The 6532-nt window shown below is 36.5% G+C and overlaps 1 protein-coding gene across 17 annotated transcripts in view; it reads left to right on the plus strand.

Moving 5' to 3' along the window:
* ARB2A (ARB2 cotranscriptional regulator A) overlaps window positions 1-6532 on the plus strand; it is a 481957-nt gene that overhangs the window by 374149 nt on the left and 101276 nt on the right. The gene's annotated exons all lie outside the window — the stretch shown is intronic.

The raw sequence follows: 6532 nt of genomic DNA on the forward strand, positions 1-6532 counted from the left end.
CTGTCTAGAGCTAGAAAGTGTCCATAATATTAGGTACACGTGATAATGTTGTCACCTGCCTTTTGTGAAATGCTTTCTTTAAAAAATCTGTGTCTCTAAATGTAAATTTCTTTTCTAACAAGCATTTTTTTTTTCAAAATTTTTTCTACATGTTCTCTTTTCTTTTAAAGAAGTGGACATCTTAGGAAATTGCATGCCAAATTTATTAGGAACAAGTCTTTCAAAATTATCTGGTAAAAGCATAAAGCATGAGTTGTTTCCCTAATAAAAAAAAAAAAGTCGGGGGGGAAGGATCACTGCAAAGAAGAAAGTGCCACTGGTTTGTGTTAGGTGACACTGTGCCCTGCTTGTCTAATTTGATTACACAGAGCCCCTGAAGCCTCAGGCAAAGCTGATTTTAGCTATAATCAGCTTCTTAACCTTTTGAGAACTAACGTAAACACTACCTACCAGTGGTTAATTATGGTGCTCTGCTACATGCTACAAAGTGCAAAGGTAAAAGTGTAGAACTACAGTAACACATGTTATGACAAAAAAATCTAACAAGATGACTTAAGGGGACTGCATCAGAATGCAGTTGTGTATTTGTAATAAATTTTAAAAATTAATAAAGAGACTTAAAGGTGCTTTAAAAATATTTAGCTATAGTTTTTGCTTAAGTTCTATCCGTAAGTGCTACTCACTACTTTTTCCCGTTTGCTGTCCTCACATTTGTACTTTTCTCTGAAATCCTCTTTTGATTATATATACATTTTAGAAATACAAGTGTATTTATAGATTTCTTTCACAAAATTTATTGTAATGTACATATAAGTAGAGTAAAATCCTCTTGTTTCACTTTTATAGATAATAAAAGTTAATTAAGGGAGGAATGAATTTCTTTATAACTAAATGGAATATTGTGGTTATACAGGCAAGAATTTTTTATTTAAAACAGGAATTCTTGATGCAGGAATCTGATGTGCCATATGGGAAATTAATATGTAAGATGATTTTACTGTCTATAGTTGGTGTAACTCTGGTGTGGTGATATGACTAATGGGGTAAAGAACCATAAAGATTGAATAATGTACTTACCAAGACTAGATCTTCAAAGTCATATTTATTGGGAAAACTCCAATAGGAATATTCTCCTGAGTAAGAGTTGCAGGTGACCAGGAGACTATATGGAGCCATAAGCCACAGCCCTTATTGGTGGGTCTCAGTACCAGCAATTTTACCTGAAATTTCATGCCTCGTAAAAATTCTGAAGGGTAGAATCTTAATGCTGTCCAGTGACACACATTAGAAACAGTCACCCTGTGTAGAATTAACTTAAAATGAGGGGAAGGAGAAGGTTCAAACTAAAAATCGTCTATAATTTTTTTAATCTAAGGTCACTTTCTAATAAGTAATGTGAATATGTGATTATGCAGTGTAGTTCATCTGTGCTTACTGTGAGCTTAAAACTTGCATGTAAAGAAATGGATTTGAGGCCGGGCGCCGTGGCTCAAGCCTGTAATCCCAGCACTTTGGGAGGCCGAGGCGGGCGGATCACAAGGTCAGGAGATCGAGACCACAGTGAAACCCCGTCTCTACTAAAAATACAAAAAATTAGCCGGGCGCGGTGGCGGGCGCCTGTAGTCCCAGCTACTCAGGAGGCTGAGGCAGGAGAATGGCGTGAACCCAGGAGGCGGAGCTTGCAGTGAGCCGAGATCGCGCCACTGCACTCCAGCCTGGGCAACAGCGTGAGACTCCGTCTCAAAAAAAAAAAAAAAAAAGAAATGGATTTGTAGAGGGGAGCCTTTCAGAGTTTTTGAAGTGTTGGGAAGCACGAGCTTGCACCTGGCAGCACCACCAGCCCATTTGGCCAGACTTGGTCATGTGGCAAATAAAGCTGACCCTGTTAATAAATAACTTAAACTAATTAACATAAATGCCACCTAAAAGGAGTTCAGATGCATTTAGTAGCCACATATAATACTATGGGATAAATGAAGCCAGATATCAAATAACTGGACATCTTTAGCCCCTTGCAGAAATGTTTTAACGAATTGTATTTATGTTTTGTAATCAGCTTGTTAAAAGAAAATTATGTGAAACTGCATGTTACAGATGTTACAGATATCTTTTAGACAAAGTGCTTTTTATTTTGTGGCACATATTACAAAAAATATATTTTTCCAGCATCCTGGAATAGTTGCAGGGAACTGCAAAAGGCTGGAGGCCACAGGCACAGGGCTTTAGCTGCCCTAGTCCTGTTGCCACTGAGGGCTGAGGATCACTATCTCCGCACCGCTGTAAACCATTCAGGGCTCACCATGGGGAGAGGGCTGCTATTTTAAAGGAAGTAGTTCCCTATATTTCATGAGGTCCTCTCTTAGGAGAACCCACAGGAGAAATCTTCCTTAGAATTCAATGCTTCACCAGTTGTTTCTTTTTATCTTATGACAATGAAAATTTTATAGTATGTTTTTCCAGTGAGAGTGTAGATATATCTTCAATATACTGATTCCCTTTCTTTGGGGCATATACCTAGCAGTGGGATTGCTAGATCATATGGTAGCTCTATTTTTAGTTTTTTGGGAACCTCCACAGTGGTTGTACTATTTTACATTCCCACCAACAATGTACAAGGGTTTCCCTTTCTCCACATCCTTACCAAAATTCATTATTGTCTGTCTTTTGGATATGAACTATTTTAACTGGAGTAAGACATCTCAGTGTAGTTTTAGTTTGCATTTCTCTGATGATTAGTGATGTTGAACATTTTTTCATGTACCTGTTGGCCATCTGTATGTCTTCTTTTGTGAAATGTCTACTCAGATCTTTTGCACATTTTTAAATTGGATATTAGATTTTTTTTTCCTTTTGAGTTGTTTGAGCTCCTTATATGTTCTGTTTATTAATCTCTTGTCAGATGGGCAGTTTGCAGATATTTTCTCCCATTCTGGGCATTGTCACTTTGTTGATTGTTTTCTTATCTGTGCAGTATCTTTTAAACTTGATCTGATACCGTTTCTCCATTTTTGCTTTGATTGCCTGAATTTTTGAGTTACTGCTCAAGAAATCTTTTCCTAGTTAAATGTCCCAGAGAGTTTCCCCAATGTTTTCTTTTTGTAGGCTCATAGTTTTGGGTCTTAGATTTAAATCTTTAATCCATTTTGATTTGATTTTTGTATATGGTGACAGATAAGGGTCTAGTTTCATTCTTCTGCATGTGGACTTCGTTTTCCCAGCACCATTTATTGAGGAGACTGTCCTTTTCCCAGTGTATGTTCTTGGCACCTTTGTTGAAAATGAGTTCAATGTAGATGTATGGGTTTATTTCTGGGTTCTCTACCCTGTTCCATTGGTCTATGTGTCTGTTTTTATGCCAGTACCATGTTGTTTTGGTTACTATAGCTCTGTAGTATAATTTGAAGTCAGGTAATGTGATTCCTTCAGTTTGGTTTTTTTGCTCCGGATGGCTTTGGCTATTCCGTGTCTTTTGTGGTTCAATATAAATTTTAGGATTATTTCCTCTATTTCTTGAGTGGAATTCTTTTCTTAATTTCAATTTTGAATTGTTTGTTGCTAGTTTGAGAATTAAAATTGATTTTTACATATTGATTCTGTATTTGTGACCTAGCTAAAACTTGTTTATTCATTCTAGATTTATTTTAATATAATATTTAGGATTTTCTACATACAGGACCATGCCAACTATGATTTAAAAACCATGTATATCTTCCTTCCTAATATATATGCCCTTAAGTTCTTTTCTTGCCTTACTGTACTGGCTGCAACCTCATGTACAACATTGAACAGGAGTAATGAGAGCAACTGTAGATTCTGATTCATTTGCCTTGAGGATCTTTGTTGTTGCTTCTGGTCTTTCGTTTTCTTCTGTTTTTAGAAACTTGACTTAATCTGCAGACTCTGTCCCCTCTTCAAAATGTAGATGTTGATAGTTTGGTGGGTTGTTTTTGTTTGTTTGTTTGTTTGTTTTCAATTTTAATTTTATGTTAGGCCAGCTCCTAGATAATGACTTCTTTGCCTACATAGCTTAATGGTCAGAGTTTTTGTTCAATCACCCCAAGCTAGTAAGGCTCTGTGGGTGGATCTGTGTTTGAGTTACAGAGTGTAGTCAAAGTTGCCAAGTCTGCCTTAGCTTTCCTTCTCTACCGGGCTATCCTGGGACTTCTGTCCCAGCGCTCATCCTCTCCGTCAGCTAGGAATGTGCGGGAGTTCATCTAGTCTCTCAGCCACTCACTCATTTCCAGGATCTCCCTGTTGAATTTCTAGCTAGTCTACTGGTCTACCACTCGCCCCAAGCAAGACCACAACCTCAGACTAGCAAGGCCGGGGTTTTTGTGGTTGGTTTTCCACCGAATTTGCTTTACTTGAGGATAGTATGATTGGGCATGGGTTTCTCTCCTTCTACTGTAAATCAAGTCAGCCCCTTCTAGCAGGGAAGCTTCAGGTTTTCACAGCCAGTCATGCTCTGGAAGCACTGCTCTGCTACCAAGCTACTCGCCACAGATTGCCACTGACCTTACCTGTAACACAGCAGATTTCCTTGAATAAACATTTCTCAGTTAGTTTTTTTGCTTTTGGTTGATTTCTGGAGTGCTGAAATGGTTGTACTTGACAATTTTGCCACCTTTTTAGTTGTTCAGGGGAAGAGGATTTGCCAACTTCTTCACTTGCCATCTTCGGAAGTCCTGTCTGGGTTCATTTTTGTACATCCCCAAACCCTTTATGGAACAAGATGAAACAGCAAACAAATAAGATAAAATAGAAAAGTAACTGAGAGTAAAGGAAACATAAAAATAGGAAAATAAATTTTTTATGGAGTAACAATAATTTTTAACTCTGACAGATGTTCCCAGTGTGTGTAGGAATAGAAGTTCTCTTCATATTACAATAGAGTTTTACCTCATCAGAAATTTTTTTAAAAAAATTCAAATTACCCTTGGCAACTTGTCATTGAGATGTGAAATTGGGCGGGGGGAGATATGTATGTGACCCCCCCAAAAAAATAGAACCAGTTGGATCAAAATGCTACCCTAGGATCGTTTTTGTTTCATTTTATTTTGTTTTCTCCCAAAGGTCAGATCCCAAAATTTGTACAACTTTAGGCTGTAGGAATGCTTTCAAAAATGTGCGGTGGTAAAACTGCCAGATTGAAGGTTTCTTAAGTGCTACTGTCCAAAATCACCAGGCATGCTTGAAACTAGTAATTCTTGTCAGAATATGCACTCTCAGTGTGTGACTTTTATCTGCAGGTGGCAGAGCATATGTTTTAGCACCAAAAAGTGTAAGGTGGCAGAGGGAGGATATTTAATGTGTTGTAACCTATTTTTATTTTTATTTTTTTTTTCTTATAGCTGCTTAGTTCAGGTCAAAAGCAGACTAACTAAAATGTTTGCAGATCTTAAGGGCTATATTTAAATTAAGGGAAAAAATATTCCAAATAAAGTTGTGTCATTTGTTTTTATTTAACATATGAATCAAAGTTATTGAACCGGTATTTTCCCATAAAAGAAAAATACATTGGTACCTCATGTAACTGAACTGTAGGGAGTGGGCTCGTCTCTTTAAATACATTTTCTGGTTAAATTCTAGTTACCCTTTAAATACTACAGTCACCTTTATTTTTATTCCGTATTATAACAATCAATTTTTCTAATTTAGGAAATAGCTATGTGTGTGTGGCTAGCAATTACATATGATTAGCAAATATCACTTAGTATTTTCTGACTGATGTAGCTCTTACTACATGATTCAGTCATCATTTTGTGCACTAATCATAATCAGACTTTAGCAGAAGGGCAGGAGTTGGAAATTCAAACCTCAACTGATTGGTGACATGGAGGAATGCAAGCCCAGTGTTGTCAGATTTCCCGGTTTTCCCAAAGAAGTCAAAAGTCTGAATATTTATTTCATATTTCTATAATTTTAACTGTTGCAACTAACTAAAAATTTTTAAACTATTAAAGAGGTCAAATAAAATGGCAGCCATTTGTACCAGGCCCATAGGCTACCAGTTTGCCTGTTCTGATGACACCCTCTGGCTGATCTCTTATTGTGTAACTCTTGCTCATTAAAGAATGTATAATATGCTCCTGAAATGGTTGTCTTTACTGTGTTACCGTAGAGTTCTGAGGTAATGTGTTTTATTGGAAAATGCACTGAACTAGACATCCAACAACCTTGATTCTGAAGCTAAAAATATTTCTTAAGCCTTTCCTGTATTAACTAGGCCCTGGTATAAGCACTTGTATGTATTAACTCATTTAATTATAGCTTTAGTTTTGCTTCTTAAAAGTTTTATACTGTGAAGTCAATCATTTAACTTCTATGGGTCTGTTTCATCACTTGAAAAATTATAGGATTGGAAATACATATATATGTGTGTGTATACATATATGAGGTTAGATTCAATGGAATAAAAATAGTCAACTAGACTATGGTTTTAATTTCTATGAATTTATAGCATCTTATTTTATGTTAACACAATAAAAGTATATATAATCTGCAATTTATTTTCTTTTTTTTTTCGAGACAG

Source organism: Macaca nemestrina, chromosome 6 (assembly GCF_043159975.1).
Source record: "Macaca nemestrina isolate mMacNem1 chromosome 6, mMacNem.hap1, whole genome shotgun sequence".
In the NCBI taxonomy this organism is placed as follows: Eukaryota; Metazoa; Chordata; class Mammalia; order Primates; family Cercopithecidae; genus Macaca; species Macaca nemestrina.